The sequence below is a fragment of the Periplaneta americana genome, chromosome 6, assembly GCF_040183065.1.
Source record: "Periplaneta americana isolate PAMFEO1 chromosome 6, P.americana_PAMFEO1_priV1, whole genome shotgun sequence".
Taxonomy (NCBI): domain Eukaryota; kingdom Metazoa; phylum Arthropoda; class Insecta; order Blattodea; family Blattidae; genus Periplaneta; species Periplaneta americana.
The window spans coordinates 84,918,788-84,935,068 of record NC_091122.1 but is presented as its reverse complement, the minus strand read 5'-3'; the positions used below and the strand labels follow the sequence as shown (position 1 = coordinate 84,935,068).

Sequence of the window (16,281 nt, the reverse complement as noted above, 5' to 3'; positions counted from 1 at the left end):
ACTATATGAATCATGGCCTACTGTAACAGGTTATGATTTTATACACGTTTCATGACTTACTCTACAGTACAGAATTTAAATAATAATTTCAGTCAATAAGAAATTGCCTTATATGTGCAAAATCAATACCAATTGCTGTTGAGTAACTAGAATAGTATTAACGACAGTTAAAGTTATTAGTTGGTTATTTTAAACAAAATTATATTGAAAAAATGGAAAATATATTAACAAAACATTAAAAACAAACCAGCTGTTAATTTAACATTTGTTAAGCCAAATTAAACATTACTTGGAGAAACTGGCCATTATTCTTAAGTCTAAGAATGCTCATTACTTGATCAATGCAATCACAGTAGGCCTATATACAATGTTATGTTGTTTTGAAAAGTTCATTGTAAATATCCATTTAAACGGTCCAAATTAGCCCGAATGTAGAGTAAGTACCTAATTCCTTCTTTCTGTTTCCCTTTTCTTTATTTCATTCTTACTCTTTCTTTGTTTGCTTTCCTACTTCTTAACTTTCATTCCTTCCTACATTCTTTGCCTCCTATTTCTCTTTGCTAATTGCTCCAATATTTCCTTTCTTGTTGTATAGATCTATTCAATGAACATTTTGCCATTGTCAGAACGTGTGTTTAGGTTTTCAGATAGCCTACTTTTAACATTAAATAGTCTACTGGACATGGTGGGACTCTCATACCGATGAGTCAGAACGAAGAATGCTCGATAAATGGAAAAAAAAAATCCGGAACCAAACAGAATTCAAACTTTCAACTGTGGCTCCCTCAAAACTTCAAAATCGACCTCACTCACTGCGTACATTGTCCTTTTCCCAACAATAATAGAGTAATGGGTATGGGTATATGAACTGCCACCACATGCCTTGCCGGTATAATGAGGATTTCTCTTTGCGATCTTGCTCCTGACGCCCGAAGTGACTTTTAGGCCTAGATTGATGATGACGGTATGCAGGAACATCCGGCCCATCGTGATGACGGGTCACATCAGCACATTCGTATCGCACTCGTCCTCATTAATGCCTCTCCCGTCCTTCTTTCCGCCGCTGTAATCGGAAACAATAATCAAACACGGCGCGTCGCTGGTATTCACTCTACTGCCGTCGTTGTTATCTGCTGTTTGCAATATTTGCAGGCTGCATTTCTCAAGATTTTCTGACATTATGGATTTCGTTTTGTGATTTGCAGTAAGTTATATTAATTAATGACCAACACTGCTAATTTTATCCGTGTCCATCATAATCACCTTAATCATAATCGTCATCGCGAGTTCAAAACCAGCCGATCACTATGTAGACTATGTTAATATTTGGACAAAACCTTAGCGTGGACTTCGAGAGAGACAAGTGAAGCTGCGGGTCCCGTGTCCTAGATTTAGGGCACTAAATAAATCCTGTCCCTGATAGAGGACTCGGGAAAAATTTATCTGCCACTCTTCATCCACGCTAAATTTCAACGATGAATAAATTTTGTATTTCAAAGCTTCGTTAAGTAAAGAACTACTACTACTACTACTACTACTACTACTACTACTACTACTACTACTACTACTACCTACTACCACAATTATCAATATTATTATAGGCGTAATCATTGTCACTTTGAAATTATTTATTTCAAATTCCTATAAATAGGCCTCTAACTTATTTTTCCCGATGGTCCCACTTTCTTCCTTTTCATCTTCTTAAGTTAGTAGGACTATTTTCTTCTTCAACATCATTACTACTACCGTTATCACATCATAATCACCAATATCATTACCTTCGTATACCTTGTTTCCGCAATCATCATTAAGTTTTCTTCTCCATCATTTCCATCATCGTCTTCATCAACATCTTCTCACCATCTTCTTTATTATCTTCTTCGTTATCATCAACTCCCTCTTTTTCAATATTCTATAGGCTAATTTCATGACGGCCATAATCTTTTTTGACAATATCTAATAGGCTATGTAATGTATTTATCATCACCTTCGTCTTCCTTTCTATGAATATTTTATTCTCTATTCCATTAGGTATTATAGGCTACATCTGTATTATATTAGAATTCTTTGTCATAAACTTTTTCGTTTTACTTATTATTATGGTGACCTTGTTCACCATTGTCATCGTCTTCTTTATCATCGTTATAATCTTCTTGTTATCGTCATCATCGTCTTTATGTTTTCCTTCATCAACAGCCTCATCATCTTCTTTCATCGTCCTCTCCTTCTATATAATAATTAGGCCTATATTCTCATTTATCATTGTCAGCATCATCATACGAATCTTTATCTTGCTACCAACTTATTTTACTTCATCACCATTTTCTTCTTTAACATCGCCATTATGTTATTTTCTTTCATTAATATAATAGCCGCCATTATTTCTACATCTCTTTCCTGTATCTTGAATTTATATTATTTTCCTCTGCATTATAATCATTTTTCAAATAGGTAATTTCGTTGCAATTAGGCCTACTGTATTTCTTATTCCAATATCTTTTCCTATGACTTCAGTTTTTAGTTTTCTTCATTATCGCCATCTGATTATGAGCACTTTTTCACAGTTGTTCTTCTTCAACATCTTTTCCTTAGCTTCTAATTTGTATCTCTTTTGTTCGTTGTAGTCATCTTGTAGTGAAGATGACGGTCATTCCTAATAGGCCTAGTCTATTCTATTTCCATTGTATTTTCCTTCAACTCCAGTTTGTAATTAGTTTTATTCTTCATTAATGTCATGTTATAATGAAGATTGTCATTATTATAGACCTGCCTCTTTCTTCTTCAACATAGTTTCCTTTCACTTCAGTTTGTAGTTTTAACTTTCATTATCGTCATCTTGTGATAGAGATAATAATGATGATTACAACGATGTTAACAAAGACTAAAAATAGGCCCTACTTTACAAAATAATGTTAATGGGAAATAACTATTATGGCCAAAGTATTGATGACAATAAATTAGAATTTTATGACAATATCCTCAAATTGTTGTCATTTAAATCAGTACGGTTTCATCTTACTCTTGTATGAATGTGGTAATTAATATTTCATTATAATTGTCACCTACTTCAAGGATTTAGATTTTCACGATTCCCGTTTGGACTCCTGTCAGAGAACAGAACTAACATTATTCATTCACAAGTTAACGTAGTCAGCATGGTGCAGTCACTGTCATTATCAACAAGCAAGAGTCAGGCGTTGTCAGATGACAGGAAAATAAGTACCCAGCTTCCTGTCGGGAATCGAACTCGAATGCGCCTTTCCGTCAGCTGGAAACGGTAACATCTCAGTTCGGCAAAAATTAATCGAACTCTATTGACTGTAAGCAGGAAAATTTCATTACAAGATAGGCGTAGTAGGCTATTTATAATTACAAGGGTATGATAACATTGCATTGACGTGAAGATTCATAATAATTTTGGTTTTGTGTGTTTCTCTACAATCTGCTGTTTGCAGTAATTTTATTAGTATTAATAACGTAAACAAAGAATTCATATTAACAATAGGTCTACAGTTAGCGTAAGAATACGCTCGACGCATTGAGAGCAATCACATGTATATTTGTCTGCATTAATTTGGGGACCTTTGTGTTCAGGCAAAAGTGTGACGAACTCATAAGTTTTATGGTAGTCTACATAATTCTTTTATTATCGGAGCGCACGATTTACATAATTTCTGCGAGTGCGCCGACGTGTTCCCGTGAGGAAGACTGGCTGGCGGGGCGAGCACAGCTAATGATGGTGGTGGTAGGCCTAAAAACACTGCGCCAGATGCCGCGGTTCCCGCCATGCCACCAATATCGCCTCCAGTATTTATTTTGTTAAGATTCTGTTAAGCCGCACTGTGCAAAAATCATATCGTGCTTTCGTTACTCCCTTTTTTACGTTATATCTGGAATATGTATATGACTCCGCGAATGCATAGCGATCGATTTGTTACACGGTCTTCAAATTCCCTTGAGTTCGTTGGCTTCACTTGTAGGTCTACTCATTATCATGCAATGGTACATAAATATTCGGCATTTCTTCTCAAAATAAAAAATTCCTTAGAGATACATATAACTTATGTAAAACATGATTGTTAGGCATACCAAGTTTTATTCTAGCCGAATCCCATATAGGCCTAAGGCGTACAGTAGATGTTTGTACTTAGAACAAAACGTATGCTGTGATATGTAGGCCTAGGCTCCTACTAATCGTGCTAAACTCAACTAGGCCTACTTCCGTCTACCAACAGATGATAAGAATAAGACATTAAATCTATACATAGATGATTACTTTATTTATTCATCATCATCATCATCATCATCATCATCATAATCATCATCATCATCATCATCAACAACAACTTCCTTCCGAATTTATTTGCACTGTGTTCTTTCAGCTTTGGCATTGCATTATTTTATTACATGTTCAGATAGTTCTGCTAGTCTAGGCCTAATTAGGTCCTAAGCCTACTTGTGGAAGGAAAATGATAAAAATCCTTAAAAGTGTAATAACGGAAAGATTCAAAGAGCCCGGTTCTCGACGATCATGTTGACTATGACTAATACTGTCGTAATCATAATCATAATCGTCGTCATCATCAAAATTCTAAATATTGTTGAGGCTTATTCTGTCATTCCTTGTTCATTTCCTTAAAAAATGGTATAGCTTATATTGAAAAGTAGATTTAGTAACACAACTCGCCATCCAGTGAATATGCTACAAGAAAGAACATAAGACAAAATAATATAGGCCTACACATGTCTCAGCTGGAAACAGAACCAAAGTTCATTAACTATTATCTCTTTAATCAAAGCGATATAGTAGACAATAGTAGACACAAGTTATTATTATTATTATTATTATTATTATTATTATTATTATTCTTTTACTACTACTACTACCACTACTATATGCACCGCTTCAACGTATTTAATAGTCCCGGTTTCAATTCCCTACGAAGAAACAGTGATTTTTCTCTTGTAAATTATATAAATCATTACACTAATATAGGTTATGTTCTTTGGGATGAGTTGGCTGTCTGTTTCGTGCTAACTTAAGCGGTGGACTAGCTCTATACAGATTGAATGTTTAGTTTTACCTCAAAACGTTAATGACAACGGAATCGCTAAAAGCAGTGAAAAATTTAAAAGATGCTAAGGATGATAGACCTACAAATAATTATCTGATTCGATATTTTAACTAATAATATACGATAAATTTAAGTGCTGTACTTTCGAATCAATCTGCGTTAAATCGCTTGAGTTTTGGGTGTATATTGTGCGAATGAGACGATATATTTATTACCAAAATAAAGGACACCTGTAATATATGTTTGGGCAATATTACGAGGGGAATAAATAACTTAATTTTATGATGATAATGTTGAATGAGAAAGTCATATATATAAATTGCGCAGCCTACGTATTCGCATAGGCCTACTGTGCTGAGGAAAATGGTTCAATTGTCTAAAAACTGTATGAATTAATAAGGTCTGCAAAGCTATTCATTGCTATTCAGTTTTCTGAAATAATGAAGCAGGTGGAATATCGGACAACTCCGTGACTCCACTCGCTCTGATGAGCTTATTTACAGGTAATCGATACCGTTAATAGGACATTTGAATGCATACCCTATGTGTGAGTAACTACACATAGGCCTAGGCTTTTCTGCAAAATATCTAGACTGCTACGCTTACTGAAGACTTGACTTACCCCTTGAGCGTGAGCCGGTTAATTTTATCTTCATGTATGTATGCATGTAGGTCTATGTATGTATGTAGGCCTATGTATGTATGTATGTATGTATGTATGTAAGTTATGTATGTATGTATGTATGTATGTATGTATGTATATGTAGGCCTATGTATGTCCACGAAGTGGATCATCTTACTTGATCTTTAGGCCTATCCCTCACTAGTTGTCTACAGACGATAGGAATTTAATCAAGTTAATGTAAATATTTAAAACACAAGACGGTAGGCCTAGTTCTATATTCTTGGCCTACAGCACAAACCCAAATGAGAACACAATGAGTTCGTTTCCTTGCCTCCGAAGTTATTGAAAATATTTAGAAAATATTAATAGTGCTATTTATCACGATAAAAATATAAAACTCCAATTAGAAAGTTAGATAGGTTTTTCTAGTGGATTTCATCCAAATTGTTGCAAGGATTCTGAATCAGCACTAGTAATTGAGAAGTAGGCCTATCAAATTCCGTCGTCCCGTGCTCATGACGATGCAAGGGCACTGTTCGAGTTAATACGGGACAGATAGACCTATAAGACAATAATGTGCACCAACCTAATCCTTATGGCAGCGTATTGTAGGCCTGCTTCCATTACGATAACTGAACGAGGATTCTCTGGATGTTTACTCAGAAACATTATCCATTTTGGTAATTAAATGCCAATGTAATTATGTAATAGTTATGATTTGTTCTTAATAGCAATTGTAGCAACTTCGGCAGAGAGAATAAGAAGCTAAGTAGAGATTTTGGAAATCTTAAAACCTAAGAATCTGAGCGTTGAAATGAGACGCGTAGGCTACAGAGTATAAAACAAAAGTCATACTACTCGTACTATTAATGGCTCAACTGGGAATTATGTTCACTTCGAACTGCTTTAATCGTGTTCCTAGTTGGCATACATAGCATGACAGAATTTCATACAGCAGCTGTTCTGGGATCAATGTAGTCTACATACAAAGAAAGGATAGAGGCCTAATGTGAAATAGACCTATAACCTGCATTATTTATAATGGTTACTTAAATATGTGCATGTAGGTAGGCCTAAATGATGCCTTTCTTGAGATGAAATAATATATACTTAATGATATGCCTAATACTAATAATAATAATAATAATAATAATAATACTAATAATAATAATAATAATAATAATAATAATTCAAGAATTATGCATTTATATTAATGGTTTAGCTCTAGTCCTAACAGTTTTTGTCCTACGCCTATTGAGATTAGCCTATTTCACTTTTCTTGTTACAACCTGTTTATTATAGCTGAAATAATGCAGAAACTTATTCAAAAGGGTAAATTTGAGCTCCTCTGTTATATTTTCCGTAGGCCTAATCGTCCATAGTGACATTTACTGAGGAAGACTTTCTTCTAATAGGCTCATCTTAGCCTATTTCTTTTATTTTGTACATTTTAGGCTTAAGAGAATTTAAGTTAGTATACAAAATTTCAATAAAAGAACAAACAATTTACTACTCTAAAGTAAACCACGACTTTCAAAGTAATGTTCAGACGATCCCACACACAATATAGTCACATATTAGGCTTACGCGGATGAAAGGAGATAGAATCTGCTACCTAATGCGAAGTAATAAAATGTTGGTTTGATAATTATAGGGTGAAATGCTATAAATCCAAAGGTAGAAGTTTTCAACTTGCTTTCAACCGATCATTACACATGAACGAGAGTATCTGGTGCCTTTCCCGCAGTCAGCAGAATTCGAGCAGTCCGTTATAAATAACATCGATATAGAATATCCACATTTAATCCGAGAATGTTGTTCACCTTGTATAATGGAAGGTTGTCTGTGACAATTTTCAGTGACGGTTGAAAGTTATGAGTTATTGTAAGAACTGGTGGTAGGGGAGGGAGAGTTAGGAGGCGTTCCCCTCTCCGCACAAGTGTTTGGTAAACATCCATGTGTTGTCCTCGTGAGGTGTTTTTTTGAATTCTGCCGCGGTCAATCCTATAAAGGGAATGTGACCATGCGGTGCGCCGATCATGAGGACATGCGTGCGCACAATACATGTAGAGAGAACTCTTGAAATATTGGCAGTAAAAATGTCGAACAAGTGAGTATTCAGCCGCGCTCAACCCCCACTCCCGAAACTACCCCGCGCGCGGGAATTGCAGTCAAGGATAGCGATGCACTCAAGTGGCCGTAAGAGTGACCAATGATTGATGAAAAGCTATAATATTGTTATAATTACACTTTTATTCATACAGAGAGAGCAAGCAAGGTCTTTCCTCGACATCGAACATTTTCTTCATTTCGACTAGCGCCGATGATGGCGACTGCGATGTTGATGATATGCCTGCATTTTCATTTGGACGCACAGCAATTGAAGTATGTCTGTATGTGTAGGTTTTCCTTTTTTTCTACCTAGGCCTAAAACGCAGTGAGACTCAACGTGGAGGGTGGGAAGATAAGTCCCCCGTGAGCTCCCGCCTATCCAGTGCCTGTCCTCTCTCTGGGTTTGACGCCTCCTCTATCCTAATGAGTAATCAAGCTTTTTTTTATGACTGTTTGTGATGCAGGCGGTGTCGTAATTCAAAAGCGCTAGAGAGGGAACCTTCCCTATGTGTTTTATGATGTATACTCTGTCATCGGGCCTGCTGGGTGTGGTCCAGAGCTTTTTCTCTCCCATCACCATGGCTTCCATCTCGCGGAAACCGAGGGGGAGAGTGTGGGAGGGTCTCCTGGATGAATTAATTCTTCTAGAAAGGGGAGGCGCTTATATCCCTTTTTGGAAGAGCTTTGGGCGGTTGGATCCGTAGGCCCCGCCCTTCGCACTCTTTCTCTCTTCCCTCTCCTCCACCACAGGGGATTTTAACGGCGGAAAACTCCGGTGTTTTTGGAAAAGCGTTATAAGTCATTGATCTGTCGAGGGCAGGTCTCTGCGCGCAACCTCCTCCGGGCCGACGGCGACGAGTCCCCAGTAATGGCTTCCGAGCGAGGGCCTGCGTACAAAACTCCGGCTACACCCCCACCCCCAACAGCGTATAGGCAAACCACACCCCAAAAACTTTTCAATCCACGTGTTTTCATGGTGCATAGGCATTAGAGGGTCTATCTAAAAGACACGGTAAAAAATATAGCGTCCAGTACTACTAACCGACGGCCGTAGGAGCGAAGAGGATCGCAAGAGAAGGGGACGGGGAGACCAAGTACAATTTTCCAAGGCCTCCCTTGAACATGGGGTGATGGGTTGGTTAAGGGGCTCCGGGGATGTTTAGGGGAGAAGGAGAAAAAGAGCCTCTGGAACTTTCACCGCATGAATTATCTGTAAAGTAGTTTTTGGTGCACTGAATTTTCAGTGCAATGCAAAGAGAAATAGCTCTATAGTCTCCACATAGGCTATTGAACATTAAGGCCCCGCATCCGCGCTAATGCCAGCTTCGCCATCTTCAGGACACCCGCGTTCAATACTCGGTTCATTTTGAACTGCTGACCAGCGAATATCAAGATGGAGATTACAAATGGGACCAAGATGTATATGCCCAGTCCTGACATTTGCACCCTACGCTTTTTCATATCTCGTACTTTTTTCCCCTCCGCATATTCTTTTTTCTCCATATTTCTTAGACATGAAAGAGATCTCATGTCTGTATTATTTTCAGTCTTTGTTTAGTTACACAGCGTCATTATATTCCTTAGCTGTACAAACGGGATAAGCATATTGTCAAGAACTTGTCCTTATTTAATCTATAAACAAATTATTAAACATCGGCAACGAAATTTCACAGCACTAATTTATTTTTAAAATCATGATATAGGTTGAAATAACAGAATAGATTCTGCAGTATGCTTATTACAAAATAATCATGATGATACATGTAGGCCTAATAATAATGATAATGATAATAATAATAACAATAATAATAATAGCACCGGTAATAATAATATGTAGGCTATTTAATAATAGTAACAATGATAATAGAGTAATTATAATTATGCTGATAATTTATTTATTTATTTACTTATTTATTTATTTACTACTATTTTAGTGTGCTGTACAATAGCCAGAGGCCAATAGTAATAGTTCAGCACAAATGACAAAAATTACAAATAATGACAAAAGTTACAAATATTGACAATAATTAAAAATAACGATAATAATTACAAATAATGACAATAACTTCAATAAATGTACATGAATAGACGTTCATGGATAGACGTGAAAGTGAAGAATAACTCAATTGAAACAATAATAACAAAACATTTGTTAGAGTTGAATTAGAATCCAATATTAAAACAACAGTAAGATATTCATACTATACATTAAAAGGATCCAATTTCATACCATACAAATTGGCAAGTTTTATGCATCTGACAACTGGTGAAAGAGATTTAGACTTACTGGTATTAAAAAGTTTTTGAAATCTTGATGCTTTAGAAAGAATACGAAGGTAGATATTACTTATGATGGATTCACAAAGAATGTCACCCTTTACAGCCTTAGAAAAGAATAAGTAATCAAGATCAAGACGTCTAGCATAAAGACTGGAACAGCTAAAATAATTACATGTTACTTCATAATTATTGATAACAGAAGAAGTTAATAAAAATATAATAATAATAGTAATAATAATAATAATAATATGTCTATTAATAATAATGATAATACGAGTAATAATAATAATAACAATACCAATAATAATAATAATAATAATAATAATAATAATAATAATAATAATAATGCAGTAGCCACTTTGAATTTGGTAATCATGGTGTTGGAGAAGATTTAGAACCTACGCTAAGTTAATACGTATAAAATACGTTTTATGTTTTTGGGAAAGGCTTAAGTATTTAGAAGGTCTACTTGATTATTAACTTATTCACATTCTATTGACTGTAGGTTTGCTGTCGTTTGCATACAGGTAGGCATATGCATATTATGCATAAACGTTTAAGGGATGCTCCACATTTTTGTTGTTTATAGCCGTATAGATCTATATAGTACTTCTCCAATCACTTTTTCCTGATTACGATAATTTCTGCGATTAAAATAATTAAATTAATTAATACAAACAAATTAATGTTTAGGTGTCATGGATCACACTTAGAAATGTTAGAGAATGGCCAACTTCTCGAGCACAAACTAGGCCTACGTCTTGTAGTATGGCTATAGTTGAATGAATTTCCTTGTTTGTGTAGGTGGAAATGTAGATCTAGCTATAGGCCTAAGTCTTAATAAGACTAATAGTGTAAGAATTATTTCTACAATACTACAAATTCAAAATTAGTAGCTATAGATTTATAGACATACGTAAAGGTAGTACTACTACTTACTAACAAAGAACTGAAGGTTTGGCCCACACATTAATACACAACACTTAGGTAATTGGCCTATTAATCTATGATAAATTATTACAAATATTATTCAACTCTGTAAAGCCAAATGCCGGGTAATCTTTTGGCGAATCCTCGGACCTCACCTCATCATTGTAGAAAATTACTACATTGTAAAACTGTAAAAATTGTAAAATATTGTAAAAATTTGTTAAAATTGTAATTGTAATATTGTAAAATTTTGACTTGTTCCACATCTTGAAACTTCATTGCTCATGTAAGATCTATGGAAGATAATAAATGAATGAATGAATGAATGACAAAATTAAAACATAATATTAAATTAATTACATCTTTTTGAATTTCAAGAAATATATGTAGACTTAATTAAATTTATTTCCTAAAGTTGATGTTCTGAATTTCAATATTTTTTCCTGAACTTCAGGGTTCCTTTTGTTTCAAAATAGATTCAAAGAACAAATTTTTTAACCAAATATTTTGACGGGAATAATTATGTTAATCATGTAAATTTCGAAATAATTTAACTTTCTTTTTTTATAAACAGTTATAGGCCTAGGCCTATATAGCCTACTTAAAACCATACGAATTTCTTCCTAAAGACTTAAATATTTTCTTAGCAATTTCATTCACTTTCTTGAAAATTATAATTGATTCTGTGATGCAAAATAAAAAATAAAAATTAATTAAAACATCAGTATGTAGTACTAATTAGAAAATTATTATTATTATTATTATTATTATTATTATTATTATTATTATTATTATTATTATTATTATTATTATTATTATTATTATTATTATTATTTGGAAATGGTGAGTGATTAAAATGTTATATAACTTTTTAAAGAATTGTACAAATTCATATTTCATAGACGATTTACACTAACATCACTTAACCCATAACTTTTCTAATTCTTTGTATTTCGTTAAGTTCTGTTATTACCATTTAAAATCATTTGTCTTCAATTTAAAAAACATGTTTGTATTACAAGCTGTAAAATCAGCCTATACCTATAATTACTGGGCCTAAAATATTATAAATTAAACTCTTTAGGCCTACATATCTACGTTTTGTATTTAATGTTTATAATCGAAATAAAATTTAGCTTAGATATATTTCTATAATAATATAACTTTTCTTCATGTCCGTTTTAATAGACGAATGAATTGGTCTATTGCTGCAATTATGTGTACCGTTACAGTGTGTAGGCCTAGAATGATATGGGCCTACAGTTCAAGTAGATGTACGTAATTAATTTTACACAATTCACGTAAAATATATAATCTCATATTTTATAGAAATTAATAATAATAATAACAATAATAATAATAATAATAATAATAATAATAATCTTTTATAATTTATATTTGCTAGAATAAAGGTACATATGGTTTTATATAAAAATCACTCTAACATCCCCAGAAAGAGTGCTAATATTATTTTATTTTTTATAATTTATATTTAAAATTAATGTAAATGTCGAGCATCATTAGCTAGTAGTTCGAATGAGTTTCTAAGCACAATATAATGTTATACTCAAATAACCATCAGTGCTATGAAGGAGAAGTTGTAGAACTTCTATAGGTCCGTAATGGACCTTTACCAACACATAATAAAGCGACCTTTACAGCGAGTGACTGCTAATCCTTTAAGAACAAGCGAATTCGAATGGTTGTACTGTATTCCCTGCCTATTAAATTAATCACGTCATAAAACGACTTTTAAAACTGCATTTTCCAACTTACTCTTAGAAGGTCAAGCTTTCAGAGAAAATACAATTCTTTGTTTTGTTATATTTTTTGTACGGCTAACGTTACGTTAATTTTACCTTAAGCCTATTCATACATAGACCTCTATTTAAGACATAATATTTCTCTTTGAAGAAGTAATAATCATAACAATGCAACAAATAAAATTCATTTTTAAAGATTGTAATATTTATTATTTCTTCTATTTCCGTAACGCTAAGGACACTTTAATTTTGAAAAGTAATTCAATAGACACAGGCTATCTTAATTTCTAAAATTTTCATCTAAACAAATTGTGGATTGAAGTCATAGCTATAAAAGCAATAACTTACTTCTCCGACTGAAACGCCTCTGCATAACTTACATAGACTATTGCTATAGCAATTTATTTATCATAAGCCTAATAATAAGAAGAAAGCCAGGAAAGCTTGTCAAAGTTAGTTTTCAATAGGTCGTCAGTGGTTGTTTGTTGTTAATTGGTTACCGATTAAATTTGTATGAAGATAATTATGTTTCATGTGAATAATCTGTCGAAGTCTGGACTATACCCAATGCATTTCGAACTGGCAGATCAAGTTACGTACAAACCATGCACGAGTCACTCAACTGAACTGTAAACTGAAGCACTGGTAAGTAATCCCGACTGTCCCAGCTGACTTTAGTTGAGAAGAATGGTCCAGGATTGGGGGTAAGTACACGTGGAAAATGCAGTCCATTGCTTGACCTTGATCCGCCAGTTCGAATTGCACTGAAAATAGTGGATATTTAATACGAACTAAAGTCGCTAAATATTTGAGGAAAAATCGGTATACACAGAGAGATAGGCAGCAAAACGATATGCCAAAATCAATTTTTAATTTATACGAATACGAAAAAATGTTTATATTTACAGTTTACATAAGAACATAACATTATATGGATAATTATTATATGTAATACATATGTCTAATTATTATATTTTATAAAATATATACTGTGTAATATCATAAGACTTATGAGTGTTTCTAATGCTTCATCTCTTCTATGAACTTTTTCAGATTTCTTGAAGTTGAAGTAGTTCTGAAACTGTGAAGTAAATTGGAAAGAAGATTTGTCAATGGAAATATTATGGTAAGTCCCAACAAAAACAAATTTCTTCCAATAAATGAAAGAGATATTACTGCATACTGATTATGATAGCAATGTAATTTACGAAGTTCAACATGTACCGTATTTTTATAAGTAGGCCTATTGTGAATATATGATACTTTTTGATAGTAAGCCTATAAAAATGTATTGCATAGAAATTTTATACATTTCATTTCTTAGAATAACTTCACGCATTTCTATGCCTATTGCTAGGGACTTCATTTTTTTAATTAATTATGGTTTTGATTGTAGATATGCAAAAGTTATTTACTTATTTATTTATTTATTTATTTATTTATTTATTTATTTATTTATGTATTTATTTATTTATTTATTTATGTGCTGTACAACAGGCAGAGACCAATTAAATTTCAACACAATAAATAATAAGTAATAATAATAAGTAGTAGTAGTAGTAGTAGTAGTAGTAGTAGTAGTAGTAGTAATAATAATAATAATAATAATAATAATAATAACAGTGGCTGTAGGATATTTGTGATATTCTGATGGGCATAGATCTATTCTATAAATTCGAAAAGATTTAGGCTAAATATGGCTGATATAAAACTAGTTAATATTTGAAGTACTTGTTCTCTTCAGTTGTTTTATAGGCCTGTCACTTTCTGTTTTTTTAGAAACAATAATGATAATAAGTCTTGCATATAATAATTTAAGTAGCATCTCTAGACCTAGAGAAAATTTCTAATTGATGAAAATAAATTGTATATGGATTGTACTTGCCCTCTCTTTCATCACTTACGTCATTTTTATGCAATAGATTTATGCATGCGAGAAATAGGAATATATGTTAAAAATTTATTAACATTATAATTTGTATTTTCTGTAACATGGGGAAGTTAGTTTACCAAATATCATAGAAGTACTAATATATTTGAGTGACATAGTGAAATAAAATATTTGTTATATTAGGTTCTGTCACTCTTACAAAAAAAAATTGACTGAATATTTAACGATTAATCTCAAAGTATTATATTCTACTTTGCTTTATAAACAGACACCCAGTATGAAAATTGCAAATATTTTACCTAAATTTCTCATCTAATGTCTCTTCTTATCATTTGCTTTATTTATTTATTTATTTATTTATTTATTTATTTATTTATTTATTTATTTATTTGTTTATTTATTTGTTTATTTATGTATTTATTTTTTACAGAAAGACATTTTATTTCTTTCATTAATTTTCTGTGTGAATGTAAGAATTTGGTTCCCTAAATTAAAATATATATAAGTGCATATTTTCACTTAATTTAAAACAAATGTTAACCTTAAATTTATAAATATGAACTCACTTATCCACGCCTTCAATATTTTTATAAAATTTTCTTTATCATTATTTTATTACTTTACTTTATGAATGTTATTATTTTCCTAGTAATGTTTAAAATTTAATGATATAGATTCTATTAAATCCATTAAATTTTACATTTCTAACAAAATAACGTCGTATTTAAATATTATTCTCTTACAGTAAATACATTTAAGATTGTGTTCATTCTAGTTCCTTGTCATCTGTAAACAAAGTTTCATCAATCTCAGTTATTTTCCCAAATAATCGAAATTGACAAAAATATTAAATTAAAGAAGTTTGCAAGTTCTAATAAAGATGCAATATAACATGTGTATTATGTGTATTGGCTATAACAACAGCTTTGTCAAATAGTGAAAGGAGAGTAGATATATCGTGGCTCATGTTCCAAAACCTTTGGTTATTTCTGGAAATTTAATTTAATTATTTGCCCTAATTAGTAATTATACTTCAAGAAAAGAGACTTCAGATTAGTTTAATATTCTATTCAATTTAATTAAAATTATGAACATGAAATTAATGTGTACAACACATGAAATTTATATATATATATATATATAGTAAATTTATTTCTACTGGCTGAGTTAAGGCCATAAAGCCTTCTCTTCCACTCAACCAGTATAAGATCAATAGCAAATATAAAAATGGCACATGTACAGGAACAATATACAATTAATAATAATAATAATAATAATAATAGTAATAATAATAATAGTAATAATAATAAAAACAACAAAATTAAAACAAGTTTAGTTACATGTAATTCCAAGAATCAAACAATTACAGTAATGTGAATCGAAGTAATTGTTACAATAATAAAGAAAAATATGTTTATATTAAAAATAAGAGTTATATATATTAGAAAATATTATATTTTAGGAAAGCTCACAGTCTAAGCAGTCTAGCTGACAACCAGGTTTTAAAATTAATATATGTCTGACAACACCTGAAGGTATGAGGTAGAGTGTTCCAATGACGATAAATTGATACGGTGAATGATGAGTATCGGAAAGTGTTATGAT

General features: G+C 32.3%; 1 long non-coding RNA gene across 1 annotated transcript in view; it reads left to right on the top strand.

Moving 5' to 3' along the window:
• Positions 1 to 16,281, top strand: part of LOC138702212 (uncharacterized) — a 550,748-nt gene that overhangs the window by 307,114 nt on the left and 227,353 nt on the right. Inside the window, exon 2 of the long non-coding RNA XR_011332806.1 lies at positions 13,839 to 13,911. This is a non-coding gene — a long non-coding RNA (uncharacterized lncRNA). The remainder of the gene's footprint in view (positions 1 to 13,838; positions 13,912 to 16,281) is intronic.